Genomic DNA, 14349 nt, shown 5'->3' on the forward strand with positions numbered 1-14349 from the left:
CATAAGTTTTCGATGGGATTAAGGTCTGGAGACTGGCTAGGCCACTCCATGACCTTAATGTGCTTGTTTTTGAGCCACTCCTTTGTTGCCTTGGCTGTATGCTTCGGGTCATTGTCGTGCTGGAAGACCCAGCCACGAGCCATTTTTAATGTCCTGGTGGAGGGAAGGAGGTTGTCACTCAGGATTTGACGGTACATGGCTCCATCCATTCTCACATTGATGCGGTGAAGTAGTCCTGTGCCCTTAGCAGAGAAACACCCCCAAAACATAATGTTTCCACCTCCATGCTTGACAGTGGAGACGGTGTTCTTTGGGTCATAGGCAGCATTTCTCTTCCTCCAAACACGGCAAGTTGAGTTAATGCCAAAGAGCTAAATTTTAGTCTCATCTGACCACAGCACCTTCTCCCAATCACTCTCAGAATCATCCAGATGTTCATTTGCAAACTTCAGACGGGCCTGTACATGTGCCTTCTTGAGCAGGGGGACCTTGCAGGCACTGCAAGATTTTAATCCATTACGGCGTAATGTGTTACCAATGGTTTTCTTGGTGACTGTGGTCCCAGCTGCCTTGAGATCATTAACAAGTTCCCCCCGTGTAGTTTTCGGCTGAGCTCTCACCTTCCTCAGGATCAAGGATACCCCACGAGGTGAGATTTTGCATGGTGCCCCAGATCGATGTCGATTGACTGTCATTTTGTATGTCTTCCATTTTCTTACTATTGCACCAACAGTTGTCTCCTTCTCACCCAGCGTCTTACTTATGGTTTTGTAGCCCATTCCAGCCTTGTGCAGGTCTATGATCTTGTCCCTGACATCCTTAGACAGCTCTTTGGTCTTGCCCATGTTGTAGAGGTTAGAGTCAGACTGATTCATTGAGTCTGTGGACAGGAGTCTTTTATACAGGTGACCATTTAAGACAGCTGTCTTTAATGCAAGCACCAAGTTGATTTGGAGCGTGTAACTGGTCTGGAGGAGGCTGAGCTCTTAATGGTTGGTAGGGGATCAAATACTTATTTCTCTGTGCACAATGCAAATAAATATATATAATTTTGACTATGTGATTTTCTGTTTTTTTAAAAAAATATAATCTATCGCTCACTGGTAAAATTAACCTAGCCTAAAAATTCTAGACTGCTCATGACTTTGACAGTGGGCAAACTTACAAAATCAGCAAGGGATCAAATACTTATTTCCTTCACTGTATATTGTGATCACTGTTACCGAGATTTTCACGAACATCGACATTCCCAACAAGCTCTGCATTATTAGAAATTACCAGATCCAACAGAGCTTCACCTCTAGTCGGGTCTTCCACAAACTGGCCCATAAAATTTTCCTGCAACAGGTTGAGGAAATATCTCCCCTTTGCAGTTGAGGATGAACCATGATACCAACTAATATCCCTGTAATTAAAATCTCCCATTATCACTACAGTACCCGCCTGTGCAGCCCGCTCCATCTGTTTATATAGCTGACCTTCCATCTCCTCAGTTATATTGGGGGGTCTATAGATTACTCCATAAGTAATTTTTTCAGTGTTTACCTCCCTTTGAAATTCCACCCACAAGGATTCAACCTCCTCACAATCTTCACCCACTATTGTCTCTTTCACACTCACCTTCATATCACTTCTCACATACAGACATACACCACCGCCTTACCTATTTGTCCTGTCTTTCAGAAACAGTGTAAAACCCTGTAGATTTACAGCCCAGTCATGAGAAGAGTCCAGCCATGTTTCAGCAACACCAACTATATCTATATTTTCTTCCAGTACCAAGGCCTTTACCTCCCCCATTTTGCTTGCTAGACTTCTGGCATTTGTGAATATACAGTTTAACTTGCATTTCAAATTGCCAAATTTGGTATCAGAAATGTGATTATTTAACATTATTTGGGCATTTTTTATTTTCATTGCTTTTTTGTAACAAAAGGATCTCCTTATCCTGTTGCCTTTTCCTCTCAACCCAGGCTATTTCTCCCCCCACCAATATAGTCTGACCCCTCACTAACCTAACTACCCCCTTACTTTCTACATTGACCTCCCTCTTCAGCCCTAGTTTAAATACTCCGCCACACCAGCTAGAATTCTCTCCCCCAGCACAGCAGACCCCTTTCCATTTAGATGCAAATCATCTGCAGAATACAGTTTGTACCCCAAAGAAAAAACAACCCAGTGCTCTAGAAACCTTCTCCCCAACAACAAGACTTAAAGGGAAGGTGTCATGAAATTATTTTTTTTATCATATTGCTTTTAATATGATATTAACATAAATTTAATTTATTTGCGTTCTCATGTTCTACTTTTTACTTTGTTCTTACTTTTACGTTTCTATGGGGGCAGCCATATTTTTTTTCATCTCTATATGTGTCGATTAACGACACATACAGAGATGGAATACGGCACATACAACCCCATAGAGAATGCGAACGGGAGCCGTTACATTCTCTGAAGTGTACGCCATCTGTGTGGAAACGGCGCATGCGCCGCTCCCTCACAAACCAAAACGAAGCTCGTTCGCAGAGCGAAATCCGGCACCATTTTCATGTGGACCGGAAGTCGCTGCCGGACAGTAAGATGACGGCTTCCGGCCATATGTTCAAGGAAGCGATGGTGCAAGTAATAGGAGCGGAGGCGGCGTCAGTAGAAAGTAATTTATGTTCGTGTAATGACAGGGAAACAGACAAGTGAGCCCTAATCTACCCGCCACTCAGTCCCTGCCTACTTGCAACGACCCGCCCTAGGCGACGGGGTACAACTGGGCGACGGTCCCTACACTCAATAAGTGCACGACAGACAACCAGACAAGGAAACACAGAACAAAGGGAAACGGGGCAGTTGGCCACGGCAACACCGTGAGCAACAAGAGTAGTAAACGAGCCGAGTCAAACCAGGAGAGTACGAGGTGCCAAACGCAGAGCAGGAGAGTAGTGAACAAGCCGAGTCAAACCAGGAGTGTATGAGGTACCAAACGCAGAGCAGAAGAGTAGTCAGTAAGCCAGGGTCAATACGAAGCAGGGACAAGTAGTTCAAGAAGCTGCAGCAGGGCCAGGAAACCAACAGAGAAGAATCACAAGCAAGGAGGAACAGGAAAGGCAGGTATAAATAGACAGAGGGCGGGAGCTAGCTCCGTCTGGCCAGGCTGTGATAGTCTCTCCCACTCCTAAGCCTGCCATCCTGAGTGGTGGAAGATGGAGTCAGTCTCACAGACATAGAAGCAGGTGCAGACTGATTACCTATGGGCGTGAATACAGAAGCTGTGCCTGGCAGATCCTTAACAGTTCGTGTATGTGATGTGTGTATTATGTTTGTGTATGTTCGTGTTATACTGTCTGCTGAGCACTGTATCTAATCCTCCTGTGCAGTCGCTCAGAAAATGGCGGCACACAGTGTAGGAGGTTTGAAGATTCAAACCCCTCCTTCTCCTGGCACTAGCCAGAATAAGGGAGGGGGGATTGTGTGAGGTCACTAGAGAGAGTGTCTACCCCAAACTTGCAGCATAAAGCAATGAGGTTGCTTTACCACATTGACCATGCTGCAATATTGGGAACTGCTCCCTCTAGTGGCCAGCACATTGAAATTTTATAAATTAGAATCTAATTTATAATCTTTCCTGACTTGTGAAAAAAGTTAAAAAAAATAAAACAATGTGTAATCACTTAAATAATAATTGTTTAACTAAAAAAAAAAAAAAAGCGACACATTCCCTTTAAGCCATGCATTTAACTTCCTGAGCTCCCGCTGTCTTTCCTGTGATGTGAATGGCACAGGCAGTATTCCTGAGAATAGTACCCTGGAGGTCCTTTCCTTCAGCTTGTAGCCTAGTTCTTTAAAATTATTCTTAAGTCTCCTCCACCTAATATGTATTCTATCGTTGGTACCCACAAGGACCACGACAGCTGGATCATCACCAGCCCCTCCAAGTAATTTATCCACCTGTTCCACCACATGCCAATTCCTCGCACCAGGGAGACAGCAAACCATTCGGTTGAGGCGGTCTTGGCAACAAATTATTCTATCCGTTTTCCTGATTATAGAATCCCCTACAACTATCAATTGTCTTGGCTTACCTGCATTACCATCGCGCCGACTACTAGCTGGGCTGTTCTCCCGGCTGTTAGGGAAAACAGTATCCATTAAGGCTGCCATTTCTGAGACCGACACCCTCGCATCATCACCCAACTTGCCAATTTTGCTTGGAATATCAGAAACAGGATTGGCATCCTTTTCTTGGTCCCCTTTCTACTGCCCTAACTATATTAACCCAGCTACTTGCCTGGTCCTGCTGACCCATTACTTCACCCTCCAGGTCTACCCCAAAACATTCTAATATACAGAAAGTATACAAAAGAAAGAGATGATCCAGCGATAGATAGTAAATGTGGGAAAACACGGTTTCCACTTTATTGGAATATAAGCAAAAAGGTATAACGAACACCAGGAGAGTGACAAGGTGGTTTAAGATGGCAAATGGATATAAGCCTACGCGTTTTGAGCACTGGCTGTGCTCTTATTCATGGCTAATTGAAGAGAAAATTATATTAGAAAATTATATAACTTTTAATGATACAAAAATAGAATTAATTATCTAACTGTAAAGGATCTGCCAGACACATCTTCTGTGTCGACGCCCGTGGTTAATCAGTCTGCACCTGCTCCTAGGTCTGAAAGAGTGACTCGATCTGCTACCACTCAGGCTGGTAGGCTCAGGAGTGGGAGAACCTATCACAGCCTGGCCAGACAGTTCTAGCTCCCGCCCTCGGCCTATTTATACCTTCATTTCCTGCTTGTCTTTGCCTGTGATTCTTTCCTGTTTCCTGGTTCTGCTGCTCCTGCTATTATTTTTGACCTTGCTTCATTTTGACCCTGGCTTTACTGACTATGCTCCTGCTCTGCGTTGGTACCTCGTAGACTCCTGGTTTGACTCGGCTCGTTCACTACTCTTGTTGCTCACGGTGTTGCCATGGGCAAATGCCCCATTTCCCTTAGCTTCTGTGTACCCTTGTCTGTTTGTCTGTCGTACACATATTGATCGTAGGGACCGTCGCCCAGTTGTACGCCGTCGCCTAGGATGGGCCGTGCAAGTAGGCAGGGACTGAGTGGCGGGTAGATTAGGGCTCACCTGTCTGTCTCCCTACCCCGTCATTACACTATAACTACCCCTTTAAGCAATAATAATACTAGACAATGTTATACTACCCTGCTATAAAATCTATATGAGCAGCCTACTAAAATAACTAGATCTTTGGTATAGTTCAGTTTTAAAACAAGGGCAGCATGGTGGCATCTGTGGGCCCAGACCTCATTCATTCATTTATTCAATCTTTGTGATCCAATTAGAAATCTTAGAAAAGGACAGGATTGTCTTTCTAATGTTAAAATTAATCCTGTAATTGCCAATCGGGATTCCTTGAAACTGCGGGGTTCCTTGAAATCTTTTTTGGGGTTCCCCAGGAGGCAGCAGCATGGCCTGTTATTTTTACAGTAAGGATGGCAAACTGATTTCCACCTGCCCAAAAAGAGCAGGCAACAAATCTCATCCAGAATATACCCACTCCAACACCAAGCCTCTTTGAGGAAGGAACATTAATAGGGGTTCCCTGGGAGTGGAAACATTTTTATGGGGTTCTTCAATAATAGGGTTTAAAATCACTGATTCAGAGCCTAAAAATAAATTGTACCCCAATGCGAGTATTACAGAAATTAGTAATAGAACCAGATTGTTTTAATAGAAACTTCACTTTTCGGATCGGTGGGGGTCCGGGTGCTGAGACCTACCCCATGGTGAAACGAAGGTGCAGAAGTGCCGTCAGGCCGAAGACGGCTCACATAGAACGTCTATGAGAGCCGTCTTCAGCCTGACGGGGAGTGCAGATCACAGCCGAAGGTACAGGGAGTTCAGCTGAGGACTTCTGCACCTTTGTTTCAGCATCGGCGGGAGAAAAGTACCCGGACCCCAACGATCCAAACTTTTGATATGTCTCTATGACATATCAAAAGTTTGCTGAAAGTGTAGTTAGGGCCAATTCACATCAGCGTTGTCTTTCTGATCGGAAAACCAAACAGAAACTATCGCTTCCGTTTGCATTACCATTGATTTCAATGGTATTTTTTTCTTTCACTTGGTTTCAGTTTGCCTCCGTTCTGCTAGGTTTTCATTTTTATGTCATAAAAACAATAGCGTAGTCGATAACGCTATTGTTTCCGTGAAAAGTAAAACGGAAACCTAGCGGAACCGAGGCAAACTGAAACAAACAAAGAAAAGACATACCATTGAAATCAATGGTAATTCAAACGGAAGCGATACTTTTAATTTGGCTTTCCGTTCATCTGTTCCTCTGATGGAACGGTTGAACAGAACAGATGAACGGAAAGACAACGCAGATGTGAATGGACCCCTACTGTTTAGGGGATATAACCTAGAATATATTTACATTTTCCTAAATAGAAACAAAAACCCCAATTTACCAATCCAACTGATCATTAGTTTAACTTAATCTTTGTTACACTAGTTAAATTATTAAAAAAACAAGTGAAGAATACTTTTCACTTCCGATATTAAAAATCACATTCAAATGCCACAGTAATTGTGTTTTGCTCTTATAAGATACTCAATAAATGTTTCCCTTTATAGGGGCTATTATTTATTGCTTCTTACATTATGGGAGCTTGTTTTTCTCTCCAATATGCAAGATTACAATAGACTGTAGCTATCAGACTTACAATATGGCCGATTTCACACGAAGGGAATCATGGATGCAATACGCGGACCAAAACCTGGCTCACTTGCAGTAGCAAACGGCAACACGATTTTGCTGGGTAACTAGTAAGCACAAATTCCAAACCATTGTGTTCAGGAAATATGAAATTATAACAATCATATAATAACTAGAATAATGGTATTTAACTTTGCAATGCTGAATTGCTTTTCCCTGGAAGGCCTCACCTTGAAAGTAGTAGTTTGCTATAGTTTATCATATAAAATACCCTACAAATCTAATATTCTACATGTACAGGTATTCTACATTCAGCACAGAACATTCCATCAAGTATTTCTATGATTTATACATTGAGATAGAGCAAATTGGCTCACAAACTCATAATCTTAAGCGGTGTTTAAACATACTGCAAAGTATGCAAGTGTAAACCCAGCCTTACCATTAAAGGGGTTCTCTGCTTTGAACAATCCCTACTTGAAATAAGGGTCCTTTAATAAATAAGAAGATCACAAAGTCTCTCCCTACTGGGCGCCTGCGATCATCTGTGGAGAAATGGCAGTGTGTTCAATTTCCCTGCAGTGCCACAATAGGAGAAATTAAGTATTACACTCTGCCCATGTTAGGGATCTGCCAGGTACTACGTCTAGGTATACTCCTGGGATTAATCAATCCACACCTGAGGCCAGACCTGTTCGACTGACACCATCTCCCACCAACCAGGGTGGCAGGCTCAGGAGTGGGAGAGCCTATCGCGGCCTGGTCAGTCGGAGTTAGCTCCGCCCCCTGTCCTTTATTACCTGCCGTGTTCTCTTCCTCAGTGCTTGTAATTCTTCTGCATTCCTGGCCTCACTGCTGCTTGCTCCAGCCTGCTTCTGCCTTGCTGCAGTTCCGCTTAACCTGCTTTGCTTTGCCCCTGGCTTGCTTCCTTCTCCGTGCTCACTTTGGTATACTCCACTTCATCCTGGTCCTGACTACTCATTCACCGCTCCGTTTCCTCGCGGCGTTCCGTGGCTACTGCCCCTTCCCTTGCGTGTTCCCTGTTTGTTCTCCCGTGCACTTAGACAGCGTAGGGACCGCCACCCAGTTATACCCAGTCGCCTAGGGCTGGTCGTTGCAAGTAGGTAGGGACAGGGCGGTGGGTAGATTAGGGCTCACTTTCCCTTCACCTCCTTCCTGCCATTACATAATTACAAGCACATACCTAGTCTACCATTTCTCCTACGCTGACACTATCATGGACCCCCTTGAGACCCTGACCCAGCAGATGCAGGGCCTCTCCCTACAGGTCCAGGCCCTGGCCCAGAGGGTCAACCAGGGTGACGCTGCCTTAGTAGTACCCCTCACCTCACCTCTAGAACCCGACCTCAAGTTACCTGACCGGTTCTCAGGGGACCGTAATACGTTTCTCTCCTTCCGGGAGAGTTGCAGACTGTATTTCCGCCTAAAACCCCACTCCTCAGGTTCCGAGAACCAGCGGGTGGGTATCATCATATCCCGACTCCAGGAAGGGCCCCAAGAGTGGGCCTTCTCCTTGGCTCCTGACGCCCCTGAACTTTCCTCTGTTGATCGTTTTTTCTCTGCCCTCGGACTCATTTACGACGAGACTGACAGGACTGCTTTAGCCGAAAGTCAGCTGGTGACCTTACGTCAGGGTAGGAGACCGGTTGAGGAATACTGTTCTGATTTTAGAAAGTGGTGCGTAGCTTCTCGGTGGAACGATCCGGCCCTAAGGTGCCAGTTTAGGTTAGGATTATCTGACGCCCTGAAGGATCTGCTGGTTAGCTACCCCTCTTCTGACTCCCTTGACCAGGTTATGGCCCTAGCAGTACGACTTGACCGACGTCTCAGGGAACGTCAGCTTGAACGCTTCTATGTGCTCCCCTCTGACTTTTCTGCAATCCCCCCCGAGGTCCCGTCTCCTCGCCCCTCCTCGGAGGACTCGGAGGTACCTATGCAACTCGGGGCCTCCATGTCCCCTCGACAACGTAGGGAGTTTCGCAGAATGAATGGTCTCTGCTTCTACTGTGGGGACGACAAGCATCTACTGAACACCTGTCCCAGGCGCAAGAATAAGAAGCCGGAAAACTTCCGCGCCTAAGTGATCATCGGGGAGGTCACTTGGGCGCACAGGTATTTCCCGTTAATGTGAAACGCAATAAAATTTTGCTTCCCTTTCAGGTCTCGTTTGCTGGCCGGTCTGCCTCGGGCAGTGCTTTCGTGGATTCTGGCTCATCTGCTAATATCATGTCTGTGGAATTTGCTATGTCTCTAAAGATGCCTTTTATTGATTTACCTTATCCTATCCCTGTAGTAGGTATCGACTCAACTCCCCTTGCTAATGGTTATTTTACTCAGCATACTCCTGTTTTTGAACTCCTGGTTGGCTCCATGCATTTGGAGCAGTGCTCTGTACTGGTGATGCAGGGATTATCGTCTGATCTGGTATTAGGTCTTCCCTGGTTGCAGTTGCATAATCCCACGTTTGATTTGAATACTGGGGATCTCACCAAATGGGGTAGTGAATGTCTTATGTCATGTCTTTCTGTTAACTCTATTTCTCCCCGGGAGGAGGTAAACACGCTTCCTGAGTTTGTTCAGGACTTCGCCGATGTGTTTTCTAAGGAGGCCTCCGAGGTGTTGCCCCCCCATAGAGATTACGATTGCGCCATCGATTTGGTGCCTGGTGCCAAGCTTCCTAAGGGTAGGATATTTAATCTTTCATGTCCTGAACGTGAAGCTATGAGGGTGTATATCCAAGAATGCCTGGCCAAGGGTTTCATTCGCCCCTCGACTTCTCCTGTAGGTGCTGGCTTCTTCTTCGTGGGGAAGAAGGATGGTGGTCTTAGGCCGTGCATTGATTATCGTAACCTGAATAAGGTCACCGTAAGGAACCAGTACCCACTTCCTTTGATTCCGGATCTTTTTAATCAGGTTCAGGGAACCCAATGGTTTTCTAAGTTTGATCTACGGGGGGCATATAACCTTATCCGCATCAAAGAGGGGGATGAGTGGAAAACTGCGTTCAACACACCCGAGGGTCATTTCGAATACCTGGTCATGCCCTTTGGGTTGTGTAATGCCCCTGCTGTCTTCCAGAATTTTATTAATGAAATCCTGAGAGATTACCTGGGTAATTTTCTTGTTGTGTACCTTGATGACATACTGGTGTTTTCCAAGGACTGGTCCTCCCACGTGGAGCATGTCAGGAAGGTGCTCCAGGTCCTTCGGGAGAATAATCTGTTTGCTAAGACTGAAAAATGTGTCTTTGGGGTACAGGAGATACCATTTTTAGGGCAAATCCTCACTCCTCATGAATTCCGCATGGACCCTGCCAAGGTTCAGGCTGTGGCGGAATGGGTCCAACCTGCCTCCCTTAAGGCGTTACAGTGTTTTTTAGGGTTCGCCAACTATTACAGGAGATTTATTGCCAACTTCTCGGTCGTCGCTAAGCCTCTTACGGACCTTACTCGCAAGGGTGCTGATGTCCTCCATTGGCCCCCTGAGGCCGTCCAGGCCTTTGAGACCCTCAAGAAGTGCTTTATCTCGGCCCCCGTGCTGATTCAGCCCAACCAAGAGGAGACATTTATGGTGGAGGTTGACGCATCCGAGGTGGGAGTGGGGGCCGTCTTGTCCCAGGGTACCAGCTCCCTCACCCATCTCCGCCCCTGTGCTTACTTCTCTAGGAAGTTTTCGCCCACGGAGAGAAACTATGATATTGGCAACCGCGAACTTCTAGCCATTAAATGGGCTTTTGAAGAGTGGCGGCACTTCCTGGAGGGGGCTAGACACCAGGTAACGGTCCTTACGGATCACAAGAATCTGGTTTTCCTAGAATCGGCCCGGAGGCTTAATCCTAGACAAGCTCGGTGGGCACTATTCTTTACCAGATTTAATTTCTTGGTGACCTATAGGGCTGGGTCCAAGAATATTAAGGCTGATGCTCTGTCACGTAGTTTCATGGCCAATCCTCCTTCCGAGAAGGATCCTGCTTGTATTTTACCCCCTGGTATAATCGTTTCTGCCACGGATTCTGATTTAGCTTCTGATATCGCGGCTGATCAGGGTGCAGCTCCCGGGAACGTCCCTGGGGACAAACTGTTTGTTCCCCTGCAATGCCTGCTAAGGGTACTCAGGGAAAACCATGACTCCGCTCTATCTGGTCATCCTGGCATCTTGGGCACCAAACACCTCATTACCAGAAACTATTGGTGGCCTGGGTTGCCTAAAGACGTTAGGGCTTACGTCGCCGCTTGTGAGGTTTGCGCTAGGTCCAAAACCCCTAGGTCGCGACCTGCGGGCCTACTACGTTCCTTGCCCATTCCCCAGAGACCTTGGACCCATATCTCCATGGATTTTATCACCGATTTGCCTCAGGGCAAGTCGGTGGTGTGGGTGGTAGTAGACCGCTTCAGCAAGATGTGTCACTTTGTGCCCCTTAAGAAGCTACCTAACGCCAAGACGTTAGCTTCTTTGTTTGTGAAACACATCCTGCGTCTCCATGGGGCCCCAGTCAATATCGTTTCTGACAGAGGGGTACAATTTGTTTCCTTATTTTGGAGAGCTTTTTGTAAAAAGTTGGAGATTGATCTGTCCTTCTCCTCCGCCTTCCATCCCGAAACTAATGGCCAAACGGAAAGGACTAACCAATCCCTGGAACAATATTTAAGGTGTTTCATCTCTGACTGTCAATTCGATTGGGTCTCATTCCTTCCCCTTGCTGAATTTTCCCTGAATAACCGGGTCAGTAACTGGTCAGGGGTCTCCCCGTTTTTCTGTAATTTCGGGTTTAACCCAAGGTTCTCCTCCGTTTCCCCTGGTTGTTCCAATAATCCTGAGGTAGAGGATGTTCATCGGGAACTGTGCACTGTCTGGGCCCAGGTTCAGAAGAACCTAGAGGCGTCCCAGAGCGCACAAAAGATTCAGGCGGATAGTAGACGTTCTGCTAACCCCCGGTTTGTCGTCGGGGATTTGGTCTGGTTGTCGTCCAGGAACTTGCGCCTTAAGGTCCCGTCCAGGAAGTTTGCTCCCCGATTTATTGGACCTTATAAGATCATTGAAGTCCTCAACCCTGTATCCTTCCGTCTGGAGCTGCCCCCATCCTTTCGCATACATGACGTCTTCCATGCCTCCCTCCTTAAACGCTGCTCCCCGTCCTGGTCCCCCTCGAGTAAACCTCCTGTTCCTGTTCTCACCCCTGAGGGGGTGGAATTCGAGGTGGCCAAGATTATGGACAGTAGGATGGTCCAGGGCTCCCTCCAGTACCTGGTCCATTGGAGAGGATACGGGCCGGAGGAGAGGACTTGGGTACCTGCCCGTGATGTTCACGCTGGGGTATTGATCAGGAGGTTCCACCTTCTCTTCCCTACTAAACCGGGTCCTCTTAGTAAGGGTCCGGTGGCCCCTCATAAAAGGGGGAGTACTGTTAGGGATCTGCCAGGTACTACGTCTAGGTATACTCCTGGGATTAATCAATCCACACCTGAGGCCAGACCTGTTCGACTGACACCATCTCCCACCAACCAGGGTGGCAGGCTCAGGAGTGGGAGAGTCTATCGCGGCCTGGTCAGTCGGAGTTAGCTCCGCCCCCTGTCCTTTATTACCTGCCGTGTTCTCTTCCTCAGTGCTTGTAATTCTTCTGGATTCCTGGCCTCACTGCTGCTTGCTCCAGCCTGCTTCTGCCGTGCTTCTGCCTTGCTGCAGTTCCGCTTAACCTGCTTTGCTTTGCCCCTGGCTTGCTTCCTTCTCCGTGCTCACTTTGGTATACTCCACTTCATCCTGGTCCTGACTACTCATTCACCGCTCCGTTTCCTTGCGGCGTTCCGTGGCTACTGCCCCTTCCCTTGTGTGTTCCCTGTTTGTTCTCCCGTGCACTTAGACAGCGTAGGGACCGCCGCCCAGTTGTACCCCGTCGCCTAGGGCGGGTCGTTGCAAGTAGGCAGGGACAGGGCGGTGGGTAGATTAGGGCTCACTTTCCCTTCACCTCCTTCCTGCCATTACAGCCCATTCAAATCAATGGGTTGTCTGCGTAATGCAGGTCAGGACAGGTTCTCCAGAGTAAGGGTATGTTCACACGCAGTGGTTTCAAACGTAATTTGGGCATTCTACACATCGAATTACGCCTGAAAAAATGTCCCCTAATACGTCTACAAACATCTGCCCATTGCCTGCAATGGGTTTTACGATGTTCTGTTCCCACGAGCCTTTATTTTACGCGTCGCTGTCAAAATACGCCACTTAAAATCAAGGCTCGTCAAAAGAAGTGCAGGACACTTCTTGGGACGTTTTTGGAGGCGTTTTTCATTGACTTCATTGAAAAACAGCTCCAAAAACTGGCGTAAAAAACGCTGCAAAAAACGCAAGTTGTTAAAAAAACATCTGAAAGTCAGGTATTTTCAGACGTTTTTGCTCACTGCGTGAGAACATACCCTTAGAGTGATCTTTGTTTTTTTTTTTGGATCAAGTAATTTTTTATTTTCAGCAAAAAACCAAACATTTGCTTTCTTCCAAAGTATGCATACTCATGAATACATAATAACATCACATAGCTTAGTATCAAATATATAATATACCATCCACAAATCCAGAACACAGTATAGGAAAGAAAAAAAAAAGAAATGAACAAAAATCCCCCCCCCAATGCCAATCAGAGTACTCTACACCTCACATATTATCTATCGGACTATCGCGGTCTAGATCTAGACTGCCGCCCAACAGCAACACCTGACGATTAACTCAGACCTCTGCTTTCCACCCATGGAGACCATATTTTATCAAATGTATGCTGAACATTCCTGGCTGTGTATATATATGTTTTCCCATGCGTGTTAACCAAGTGACTTTGTTACAGAATTAACGTAGGTGGTTTATCATCCAGCCAATGTTGTGCAATAAGTTTCCACGCCACATATAGCATACGAGCAACAGCCAAATTAACATGTTCAGAAATAGAGACATCCTCCACATACCCTAGGACACATACAAACGGAGTGAAATCTATCGACACTGTATATGTAATTACATAGTTACAAAGTAATTACATAGTTTGTAAGGTTGAAAAAAGACACATGTCCATCAAGTTCAACCAAGGGATGGGAAAGGGGAAGTAAAAATTTCTACACATAGGAGCTAATATTTTTTTGTTCTAGGAAATTATCTAAGCCTTTTTTAAAGCCATCTACTGTCCCTGCTGTGACCAGCTCCTGCGGTAGGCTATTCCATAAATTCACCGTTCTCACAGTAAAGAAGGTTTGTCGCCTCTGCAGGTTGAACCTTTCTTTTTCCAGACGGAGGGAGTGCCCCCTTGTTTTTTGAGGGGGTTTTACATGGAACAGGATTTCACCATATTTTTTGTATGTGCAATTCATATATTTATATAAGTTAATCATGTCCCCCCTTAGTCGTTTTTTCTCAAGGCTAAATAGGTTTAGTTATTTTAATCTTTCCTCATAACTTAGATTCTCCATGCCCCTTATTAGCTTCGTTGCTCTTCTTTGTATTTTTTCCAACTCCAGGGCATCCTTTCTATGAACTGGAGCCCAGAACTGGACTGCATATTCTAGATGAGGCCTCACTAATGCTTTGTAAAGTGGTAATATTACATCCCTGTCCCGCGAGTTCATGCCTCTTT

The sequence above is a fragment of the Rhinoderma darwinii genome, chromosome 7, assembly GCF_050947455.1.
Source record: "Rhinoderma darwinii isolate aRhiDar2 chromosome 7, aRhiDar2.hap1, whole genome shotgun sequence".
NCBI lineage: Eukaryota > Metazoa > Chordata > Amphibia > Anura > Rhinodermatidae > Rhinoderma > Rhinoderma darwinii.